Raw genomic sequence first — 12,851 nt, 5'->3', positions numbered from 1 at the left:
AGGGAAGCAGGGTTGTAGTCTTTACTGACCTGAAGGGAAGCAGGGTTGTAGTCTTTACTGACCTGTAGGGAAGCAGGGTTGTAGTCTTTACTGACCTGAAGGGAAGCAGGGTTGTAGTCTTTACTGACCTGTAGGGAAGCAGGGTTGTAGTCTTTACCGACCTGTAGGGAAGCAGGGTTGTAGTCTTTACTGACCTGTAGGGAAGCAGGGTTGTAGTCTTTACTGACCTGTAGGGAAGCAGGGTTGTAGTCTTTACCGACCTGTAGGGAAGCAGGGTTGTAGTCTTTACCGACCTGAAGGGAAGCAGGGTTGTAGTCTTTGTGCCGACCTGAAGGGAAGCAGGGTTGTAGTCTTTACCGACCTGAAGGGAAGCAGGGTTGTAGTCTTTACCGACCTGAAGGGAAGCAGGGTTGTAGTCTTTACCGACCTGTAGGGAAGCAGGGTTGTAGTCTTTACTGACCTGTAGGGAAGCAGGGTTGTAGTCTTTACTGACCTGTAGGGAAGCAGGGTTGTAGTCTTTACCGACCTGTAGGGAAGCAGGGTTGTAGTCTTTACCGACCTGAAGGGAAGCAGGGTTGTAGTCTTTGTACCGACCTGAAGGGAAGCAGGGTTGTAGTCTTTACCGACCTGAAGGGAAGCAGGGTTGTAGTCTTTGTAGTGACCTGTAGGGAAGCAGGGTTGTAGTCTTTACTGACCTGTAGGGAAGCAGGGTTGTAGTCTTTACTGACCTGTAGGGAAGCAGGGTTGTAGTCTTTACCGACCTGTAGGGAAGCAGGGTTGTAGTCTTTGTACTGACCTGTAGGGAAGCAGGGTTGGCCTCAATTCCGAAAGTAAATCAAATTCCAAATGTTTCTCATTGGCGAGAATTGAAATTTCAACGTACTTCCTGAATTGACTGGAGTTGATATGGAATTTGCCCCCAACCCTGAAGGGAAGTAATTTTCCACATCTTTGATTCAATGTCATCACATAGATTTAGTTGTTGTTGAAACAACGTTGATTAACCCGTTTTTTGCCTAGTAAGATGACTGTAAACCCTCAATCTTAACCTTTCAGGGGAATGAAAACATACCTGGCCCTGGATCACAATCTCTGTCCCGAGGACCCCAACGGGGTGCACCTTTTGGTCGTTGCCCTAGCATTACGGACTATTTCAAATAATCAACACATTATCAAGCTTTGCATCAGCTGTCTGTAGTGCTCTGTAGCTCAGTTGGTAGAGCGTGCCGCTTGTAAACGCCAGGGTAGTGGGTTCGATTCCCGGGACCACTCGTATGTAAAATGCATGCATGCGCGGGATAAAAGCGTCCGCTGAAATGGTATATATTAGTGCTAGGACCAAGAACATGTTGAGATCCCCAGAACTGAGTTCAGACAACGGCTGGTATAGAGACTACTGTACCTTACTTCCTGTCCTGTGGTTGGTTTGAGTGTGTTGGACATCAGACATGGACTACCCAAATAAAATGGAAAACGGAGAATATTGTTATGTTTTTTTGTTTATCCACTCGGGTGTATGGTCTACAAACTTTGTCCCTTTGAAAATAAACTCATTTTATCCAGTTTTGATCTGTTATGAATGTTATAACGATCCTCAGATGAACCAAAAGAAGAAGAAGGAGGAAGCCAGGTACTTTCTGGGGGAAATGGAAGCAGAAATGGTACACCTCACACACTGGTCGAGTTCCTACCCGACTAGATGTATCAACCAATGGTTTCCTGCCACATCGTCGACTGTGCAGTCAGGCATCGGACGGCTATATCATGATGTGGTTAGCAAATACAGTAGGGGAGATGAGAGATGATGTCGACGTCCACCAGAAAGGGCGTACTCTATTCCCCAATAGAGTCCTGCTTGAAGAGGAGATGGGACACTTGCTGGTGTACAGACCACATTCCATATCACGCCTGACAATCCATCCCCTGTTATTTGTAGTCTAAAAAGTATCTTGTTTTGCCAACCAGATGCCCCATGCTTGGTTTCCCAAATGCCGTTGTAATTTCGTTGGCTACATTCTCTCATTGGCCAGAGTCACTGAGCATATGAGACAGCGAGGCCTCTGCTCCCCCACTTACTTCGACGGAGGTAAATCCGTATTCAAGGAAAACATCAAGGTATTTTATTTTTCCTCCTATGTTGAAAAGTTTCTTGTGTCGCTGCTGAATTTTCCTTTGGAATGAGAAATCTGTAAATTTTGCCTTCCTCTGTTTTTGCAAGTTAGTTTACATTAGCCTCACAGTAGTCCCACTCAGCATTAACCCGCCTAACCTACACATAAAAACCCAGACAAAAACATTTATTTTTTAAATGTATTTTTCTAATTATCTTTCTCAAAAAGATTGCTAGTCCCATACAATAACCTGTATTTGTATTTTATATGAAACATATTTTTTTAAATCAGTGTGGCAACCCCACTGCATCCTGTTTGCAACAAGGCACTAAAGTAAAACTGCAAAATAATGTGACAAAGGAATTTACTTTTTGTCCTGACTACAAAGCGTTATGTTTGGGGCAAATCCAACACATCACTGAGTACCAGCATGGTGGTGGCTGCATCATGTTATGGGTATGCTTGACATTGGCAAGGAATAGGGAGTTGTTTTAGGATAAAAAGAAACAGAATACAGCTAAGGATAGGCAAAATCCTAGCGGAAAACTTGGTTCAGTCTGCTTTCCAACAGACACTGGGAGACAAATTCACCTTTCTGAAACACAAGACCAAATATACACTGGAGTTGCTTACCAAGAGGCTACGACTGAGGACGGGAACAAGTACAGGAAGTCCTGCTACGACCACTGCAGAGTCATCATCACTAGCAAAAGGACAATATAGGAATAAGGTGGAATCATATTACATAGGCTGTGATGCCCGCCCATGTGTCAGGGGCTACAGTCTCTATTACGGGTTACAAAGGAAGACCCAGCCGTGATCCGCCCAACGATGCCTCTCTACCAGACAAAACGCAATGTATTTGATGCACGCTTCGACAATAACAACACAGTGCCTTGAGTGCCCCCACCGACCCAGAGGACTGGGTGACCCCGCCGACCCAGAGGACTGGGTGACCCCGCCGACCCAGAGGACTGGGTGCCCCCACCGACCCAGAGGACTGGGTGATCCCGCCGACCCAGAGGACTGGGTGATCCCGCCGACCCAGAGGACTGGGTGATCCCGCCGACCCAGAGGACTGGGTGACCCCGCCGACCCAGAGGACTGGGTGATCCCGCCGACCCAGAGGACTGGGTGATCCCGCCGACCCAGAGGACTGGGTGATCCCGCCGACCCAGAGGACTGGGTGATCCCGCCGACCCAGAGGACTGGGTGATCCCGCCGACCCAGAGGACTGGGTGATCCCGCCGACCCAGAGGACTGGGTGATCCCGCCGACCCAGAGGACTGGGTGACCCCGCCGACCCAGAGGACTGGGTGACCCCGCCGACCCAGAGGACTGGGTGATCCCGCCGACCCAGAGGACTGGGTGATCCCGCCGACCCAGAGGACTGGGTGCCCCCGCCGACCCAGAGGACTGGGTGATCCCGCCGACCCAGAGGACTGGGTGATCCCGCCGACCCAGAGGACTGGGTGATCCCGCCGACCCAGAGGACTGGGTGACCCCGCCGACCCAGAGGACTGGGTGATCCCGCCGACCCAGAGGACTGGGTGATCCCGCCGACCCAGAGGACTGGGTGATCCCGCCGACCCAGAGGACTGGGTGATCCCGCCGACCCAGAGGACTGGGTGATCCCGCCGACCCAGAGGACTGGGTGATCCCGCTCTCCGAGGCCGGCGCGATGTAAGGTGTTTAATCAGGTTACCGAGGGGCTAGAAGGTATTCCAGGGAGCGTTCTCAGAGTATGCTCAGTTCAGCTGGCAGGCATAGTCAGGGTTATTTTCAACCTTTCCTTGTCCCAGTCTGTAACACGCTCATGTCTTATAACCACCACCATTCATGTTCCCAACAACTCTGAAGGCTTCAATGCCACAATGACGACCACCCTGTAGCAGTCACATCTGTAATCAGGAAGTGCTTTGAGAGGCTGGTTATGGCACACATCAACTTCCATCATCCCAGACACCGTAGACCAGGGGTCTCCAACCTTGTTCCTGGAGAGCTACAATCGTGTACGTTTTCCCTCCAACCCCAGTTGTAACTAACCGGATTCAACTTATTAACCAGCTAATTATTAGAATCGGGGGGGAACTAGATCAGGGTTGGACTGAAAACCTACAGGATGGTAGCTCTCCAGGAACAGGGTTGGACTGAAAACCTACAGGACGGTAGCTCTCCACTCCAATTTGCATACCGCCACAACAGATCCATAGACGACGCAATCTCAATTGCCCTCACCAACCTAGATAAGAGGAATATGAGTAGTGTAAAGTACTTTAGTAAAAATACTTTAAAGTACTACTTAATTCGTTTTTTGGGGGTGTCTGTACTTTACGATTTATATTTTTGCCAACCTTTACTTCACTACATTCCTAAAGAAAATGATGTACTTTTCACTCCGTTACATTTTCCCCAACACCCAAAAGTACTCGTTACATTTTGGCAGGAAAATGGTCAGATTCACACCCTTATCAAGAGAACATCCCTGGTCATCCCTACTGCCTCTGTTCCGGGTGGACTCACTAAACACACATGCTTCGTTTGTAAATTATGTCTAAGTGTTGGAGTGTGACCCTGGCTATCCGTCAATAAATAAGAACCTAGGAAATTGTGTCGTCTGGTTTTCTTTAATATATAAGGATTTTTTAAATGTTTTATTTTACTTTTAATACTTAAGTATATTTCAAACCAAATACTTTTAGACTTTCACTCAAGTAGTATTTTACTGGGTGACTCACTTTTACTTGAGTAATTGTCTATTAAGGTACAGTACCAGTCAAAAGTTTGGACACCTACTCATTCAAGGGTTTTTCTTAATTTTTACTATTTTGTACATTGTAGAATAATAGTGAAAACATCAAAACTTTGAAGTAACACTTGAAATCATGTAGTAACCAAAAAAGTGTTAACCAAATCAAAATATTCTCTCAACCAGCTTCATGAGGTAGTCACCTGGAATGCATTTCAATTAACAGGTGTGCCTTGTTAAAAGTTAATTTGTGGAATTTCTTAACCTTCTGAATGCGTTTGAGCCAATCAGTTGTGTTGTGACAAGGTAGGGGGGTATACAGAAGACAGCCCTATTTGGTAAAAGAACAAGTCCATATTATGGCAAGAACAGCTCAAATAGGCAACGAGAAATGACAGTCCATCTTGTACAGTACATTACTGATCACGTGTATAGTACTGTACATGTGACCAGTAAGGTACTGTACATGTGACCAGTAAGGTACTGTACATGTGACCAGTAAGGTACTGTACATGTGACCAGTAAGGTACTGTACATGTGATCAGGAATGTACTGTACATGTGATCAAGAATAGGCATACTGTACTGTACATGTGACCAGTAATGTACTGTACATGTGATCAGTAACGTACATGTGATCAGTACTGTACATGTGATCAGTACTGTACTGTACATGTGATCAGTCATGTACATGTGATCAGTAATGTACTGTACATGTGATCAGTAATGTACTGTACGTGTGATCAGGAATAGGCATACATAATGTATACTGTACTGTACATGTGATCAGGAATAGGCATACATAATGTATACTGTACTGTACGTGTGATCAGGAATAGGCATACATAATGTATACTGTACTGTACGTGTGATCAGGAATAGGCATACATAGTGTATACTGTACTGTACATGTGATCAGTACTGTACATGTGATCATTAATAGGCATACATAATGTATACTGTACTGTACATGTGATCATTAATAGGCATACATAGTGTATACTGTACTGTACATGTGATCATTAAAAGGCATACATAGTGTATACTGTACTGTACATGTGATCATTAATAGGCATACATAATGTATACTGTACTGTACGTGTGATCAGGAATAGGCATACATAGTGTATACTGTACTGTACATGTGATCATTAATAGGCATACATAGTGTATACTGTACTGTACATGTGATCAGGAATAGGCATACATAGTGTATACTGTACTGTACATGTGATCAGTACTGTACTGTACATGTGATCAGTACTGTACATGTGATCAGTAATGTACATGTGATCAGTAATGTACTGTACATGTGATCAGGAATAGGCATACATAGTGTATACTGTACTGTACATGTGATCATTAAAAGGCATACATAGTGTATACTGTACTGTACATGTGATCATTAATAGGCATACATAGTGTATACTGTACTGTACATGTGATCAGGAATAGGCATACATAGTGTATACTGTACTGTACATGATGTATAAAAGGAGATATATTTGAATCATACTAGATTCATTCTGTAGCGTTGTGTTATTCCTCAGATACTGTTTGCATGCCCATATAGCTCTGGTCTAATGTAGTGCACTATAAATAGGGAATAGGGTTCCATAGAGCTCTGGTCTAATGTAGTGCACTATATAGGGAATAGAGCTCTGGTCTAATGTAGTGCACTATATAGGGAATAGGGTTCCATAGAGCTCTGGTCTAATGTAGTGCACTATATAGGGAATAGAGCTCTGGTCTAATGTAGTGCACTATATAGGGAATAGGGCTCTGGTCTAAAGTAGTGCACTATATAGGGAATAGGGCTCTGGTCTAATGTAGTGCACTATATAGGGAATAGGGCTCTGGTCTAATGTAGTGCACTATATAGGGAATAGGGCTCTGGTCTAATGTAGTGCACTATAATAGGGAATAGGGTGCCATAGAGCTCTGGTCTAATGTAGTGCACTATAATAGGGAATAGGGTGCCATAGAGCTCTGGTCTAATGTAGTGCACTATTAGGGAATAGGGTGCTATTTGGGACACTTTTAGTCTTGATGGAGGTAGTATGTCCCACTGTTCATTAGTCTTGATGGAGGTAGTATGTCCCACTGTTCATTAGTCTTGATGGAGGTAGTATGTCCCACTGTTCATTAGTCTTGATGGAGGTAGTATGTCCCACTGTTCATTAGTCTTGATGGAGGTAGTATGTCCCACTGTTCATTAGTCTTGATGGAGGTAGTATGTCCCACTGTTCATTAGTCTTGTTGGAGGTAGTATGTCCCACTGTTCATTAGTCTTGATGGAGGTAGAATGTCCCAATGTTCATTAGTCTTGATGGAGGTAGTATGTCCCACTGTTCATTAGTATTGATGGAGGTAGTATGTCCCACTGTTCATTAGTCTTGATGGAGGTAGTATGTCCCACTGTTCATTAGTCTTGATGGAGGTAGTATGTCCCACTGTTCATTCGCCTTGATGGAGGTAGTATGTCCCACTGTTCATTAGTCTTGATGAGGTAGTATGTCCCACTGTTCATTAGTCTTGATGAGGTAGTATGTCCCACTGTTCATTAGTCTTGATGGAGGTAGTATGTCCCACTGTTCATTAGTCTTGGAGGTAGTATGTCCCACTGTTCATTAGTCTTGATGGAGGTAGTATGTCCCACTGTTCATTAGTCTTGATGGAGGTAGTATGTCCCACTGTTCATTAGTCTTGATGGAGGTAGTATGTCCCACTGTTCATTAGTATTGATGGAGGTAGTATGTCCCACTGTTCATTAGTCTTGATGGCGGTAGTATGTCCCACTGTTCATTAGTCTTGATGGAGGTAGTATGTCCCACTGTTCATTAGTCTTGATGGAGGTAGTATGTCCCACTGTTCATTAGTCTTGATGGAGGTAGTATGTCCCACTGTTCATTAGTCTTGATGGAGGTAGTATGTCCCACTGTTCATTAGTCTTGATGGAGGTAGTATGTCCCACTGTTCATTAGTCTTGATGGAGGTAGTATGTCCCACTGTTCATTAGTCTTGATGGAGGTAGTATGTCCCACTGTTCATTAGTCTTGATGGAGGTTGTATGTCCCACTGTTCATTAGTCTTGATGGAGGTAGTATGTCCCACTGTTCATTAGTCTTGATGGAGGTAGTATGTCCCACTGTTCATTAGTCTTGGAGGTAGTATGTCCCACTGTTCATTAGTCTTGATGGAGGTAGTATGTCCCACTGTTCATTAGTCTTGATGGAAAAATTATATTTTTTCACCAACTAGGCAAGTCAGTTAAGAACAAATTCTTATTTACAATGACGGCCTACCCCGGGCCAAACCTGGATGACTCTAAGCCAATTGTGCGCCGCCCTATGGGGCTCCCAATCACGGCCGGATGTGATACAGCCTGGATTTCGAACCAGGGACTGTAGTGATGCCTGTAGCACAGAGATGCAGTGCCTTAGACTCGGGAACCCACATGGTGCGTGTGATGGAGGTCGAGGCTGGGGAGGGGGGCTGAGGTTTGGGGCTAGTGCCGTGTTCACGTCAGAAACTCAGAACCTCTGAGTTAAAATCAGCGTAAGTTATTTGCGTAGAGCCTCCTATTGGTTGATTTTGAGACTTTTTTTCAGGTGGGAAACTTGGGACCATCTTTCTACAGCCAGTTAGCAAGTCGGGAAATTTCAGCTTCCTTGTTCCGACATGAAACTGGGTCTGGTGAATGGGTTGGAGGCCGGGGATTAGATCCCTGCACGGTTATGAATTTTAAGCCCGAACCTTAGCCAGGCCGTGACGTTCATGCCTTACCTTACACAGGCCTTGACCTTCAGGCCCTACCTTACACAGGCCGTGACGTTCAGGCCCTACCTTACACAGGCCGTGACGTTCAGGCCCTACCTTACACAGGCCGTGATGTTCAGGCCCTACCTTACCCCGGCCGTGACGTTCAGGCCCTACCTTACCCAGGCCGTGACGTTCAGGCCCTACCTTACACAGGCCGTGACGTTCAGGCCCTACCTTACCCAGGCCGTGACGTTCAGGCCCTACCTTACCCCGGCCGTGACGTTCAGGCCCTACCTTACCCAGGCCGTGACGTTCAGGCCCTACCTTACACAGGCCGTGACGTTCAGGCCCTACCTTACCCAGGCCGTGACGTTCAGGCCCTACCTTACCCAGGCCGTGACGTTCAGGCCCTACCTTACCCAGGCCGTGACGTTCAGGCCCTACCTTACCCAAGCCGTGACGTTCAGGCCCTACCTTAGCCAGGCCCGATTTGCTTCTGCCAAATTTAAGGCTCGGCCATATTATGATCTTAGTCAGATATGACTGTACTGTGCAGCAGAGCACTAGCAAACGGCTCAGCTTCCAAATGTCAGTGATACCAAAGCCCTGCCCTAGTTATTGATGAAAAAGCAGACGCCACCCGGCCCTAAACCACGTGTATAATGTTGGGGTCGTCAGGCTCGGGTCAAGTGAGCTGACAAGGTACACATCTGTTGTTCTGCCCCTGAACAAGGCAGTTAACCCACTGTTCCTAGGCCAGTTAACCCACTGTTCCTAGGCCAGTTAACCCACTGTTCCTAGGCCAGTTAACCCACTGTTCTTAGGCCAGTTAACCCACTGTTCTTAGGCCAGTTAACCCACTGTTCCTAGGCCAGTTAACCCACTGTTCTTAGGCCAGTTAACCCACTGTTCCTAGGCCAGTTAACCCACTGTTCCTAGGCCAGTTAACCCACTGTTCTTAGGCCAGTTAACCCACTGTTCCTAGGCCAGTTAACCCACTGTTCCTAGGCCAGTTAACCCACTGTTCTTAGGCCAGTTAACCCACTGTTCCTAGGCCAGTTAACCCACTGTTCCTAGGCCAGTTAACCCACTGTTCCTAGGCCAGTTAACCCACTGTTCCTAGGCTGTCATTGAAAATAAGAAGTTGTTCTTTAACTGACTTGACTAGTTAAATAAAGGTAATTTTGTTTTTTTAAGTAGCAGAGCTCTACCAATAACGAAGCTGAGTCTGGGGCTGGTGTGTTGGTCGGAGTAGAGGCTGGAACTTAGTAGAGGCTGGAACTTAGTAGAGGCTGGAACTTAGTAGAGGCTGGAACTTAGTGGAGGCTGGAACTTAGTAGAGGCTGGAACTTAGTGGAGGCTGAGTGGAGGCTGAAACTTAGCGGCTGAGATTGTTCTGCTCGCTACTTGCAAAAAAATATAGACTATTTTTTTTATTGCTCTCTGGAATCTGTCCTCGTTTAACATTTGAATCCCATTACTGATGTTCTGTACAGGATGCAAGATGAGTTACTGTTTTAATGACCTGATTGACAGGGAATTACACCCCCATGTTCTGTGTCCGACGCTGTAAATCTACCCCTACACACGCATACACAAACGCGCACATGCACACGCACATGTGGCTCTGATCTGAGGAGACAGGAGTAAAAAGCTTGGTGCTTGGTGTTGTCTTCAGCCTGCTGAGGTGATAAAGTGTCAAGTGTATTGAAGCCTCTGGCTGTCCATTGATTAAAAGGCCCCGATCCCCTCCCACCAATCAACAGTCTCTAGGTACTCATCGTTCTTCTAGTCATTCTCTTTCTATGGAATTATCCCTCTGTCAGCCACCTAGGAGAGAATGGGGGAGAGTGAGGATGTGGGGGGAGTGAGGATGTGGGGGGAGTGAGGATGTGGGGGGGAGTGAGGACGGTGGTGGGGAGTGAGGATGGGTGGGGAGTGCGGATGTGGGGGGAGTGAGGATGTGGGGGGGGAGTGAGGACGGTGGGGGGGAGTGAGGATGGTGGGGGGGAGTGAGGATGGGTGAGGAGTGAGGATGTGGGGGGAGTGAGGACGGTGGGGGAGATTGAGGATGGATGGGGGGGGTGATGACGAGGGGGGGGAATGGGGTAGAAGGAAGGGGAGCGAGGTAGGAATGATAGGGATGGGGAGGAAGGGGAGAGAGGAGGGAAAGGTGGGTGATTGTTTATTTATTTATTTTTTATTTCACCTTTATTTAACCAGGTAGACCAGTTGAGAACATGTTCTCATTTACAACTGTGACCTGGCCAAGATAAAGCAAAGCAGTGCGACACAAACAACACAGAGTTACACATGGGATAAACAAACGTACAGTCAATAACACAATAGAAAGATCTGTATACAATGTGTGCAAATGAAGTAAGGAGGTATGGCAATAAATAGACCAATAGTAGCTGGAGTGATAGATGTGCAGATGAGGATGTGCAAGTAGAAATACTGGTGTGCAAAAGAGCAGAAAAACAAATATGGGGATGAGGTAGGTAGTTGGTTGGATGGGCTATTTACAGATGGGCTGTGTACAGCTTCAGCAATCGGTAAGCTGCTCTGACAACTGATGCTTAAAGTTAGTGAGAGAGATATTGCTATGGTGACCAGTGAGCTGAGATAAGGCGGAGCTTAACCTAGCAAAGACTTATAGATGACCTGGAGCCAGTGGGTTTCGCGACGAATATGTAGCGAGGACCAGGCAACGAGAGCGTACAGGTCACAGTGGTGGGTAGTATATGGGGCTTTGGTGACAAAACGGATGGCACTGTGATAGACTGCATCCAATTTGCTGAGTAGAGTGTTGGAGGCTATTTTGTAAATGGCATCGCCGAAGTCAAGGATCGGTAGGATAGTCAGTTTTACGAGGGTATGTTTGGCAGCATGAGTGAAGGAGGCTTTGTTGCGAAATAGGCCGCCGATTCTAGATTTAACTTTGGATTGGAGATGTTTAATGTGAGTCTGGAAGGAGAGTTTACAGTCTAACCAGACACCTAGGTATTTGTAGTCCACATATTCTAAGTGTGAACCGTCCAGAGTAGTGATGCTAGTCGGGCGGGCGGGCGGGTGCGGGCGGCGATCGGTTAAGAGCATGCATTTAGTTTTACTTGCATTTAAGAGCAGTTGGAAGCCACGGAAGGAGAGTTGTATGGCGTTGAAGCTCGTTTGGAGGTTTGTTAACACAGTGTCCAAAGAAGGGCCAGAAATATACAGTATGATGTCGTCTGCGTAGAGGTGGATCAACGAATCACCAGCAGCAAGAGCGACATCATTGATATTTACATTTACATTTAAGTCATTTAGCAGACGCTCTTATCCAGAGCGACTTACAAATTGGGATATATACAGAGAAAAGAGTCGGCCCGAGAATTGAACCCTGTGGCACTCCCATAGAGAATGCCAGAGGTCCGGACAATAAGCCCTCCAATTTGACACACTGAACTCTATCTGAGAAGTAGTTGGTGAACCAGGCGAGGTAGTCATTAGAGAAACCAAGGCTGTTGAGTCTGTCGATAAGAATACGGTGATTGACAGAGTCGAAAGCCTTGGACAGGTCGATGAAGACGGCTGCACAGTACGGTCTTTTATCGATGGCAGTTATGATATCGTTTAGGACCTTGAGAGTGGCTGAGGTGCACCTGTGACCAGCTCTGAAACCAGATTGCACAGCGGAGAAGGTACGGTGGGATTCGAAATGGTCGGTGATCTGTTTGTTCACATGGCTTTCGAAGACTTTAGAAAGGCAGGGTAGGATAGATATCAGTCTGTAACAGTTTGGGTCTAGAGTGTCTCCCCCTTTGAAGAGGGGGATGACCGTGGCCGCTTTCCAATCTTTAGGGATCTCAGACGATACGAAAGAGAGGTTGATGTTGATAATGGGATATGGAGAAGGGTGAGCCGGTCAAGGATCGATTCAGACAAGGTGGTAAATTGTATGACAAGCGACAGTTTAATTTAAGAGTAAAGATATCTGGTACAAGCGTATACGCACTCGTTCATTTAGCTCATAAGGAACCTCCAGAAAAAAGCCCAGATAACAGAGTGCATAGACATTTTATACAGCACAGAAAGTAGGTTGAGTCTGGAAGTTCTGGTCCTCTGGTTGGTTCTGGACAGGTTGTTGTCTTCTCAGATTGGTCCTGATGAGCTGGGCGTCATCCTTCTGAGTCTTGCAGCAAAAGTTCTTTGTTACCAAATGTTCAGCTAAAACAGGAGATTTGGTGT

The sequence above is a fragment of the Salvelinus namaycush genome, chromosome 28 (assembly GCF_016432855.1).
Source record: "Salvelinus namaycush isolate Seneca chromosome 28, SaNama_1.0, whole genome shotgun sequence".
NCBI lineage: Eukaryota > Metazoa > Chordata > Actinopteri > Salmoniformes > Salmonidae > Salvelinus > Salvelinus namaycush.
This window is presented reverse-complemented; position numbering follows the sequence as displayed.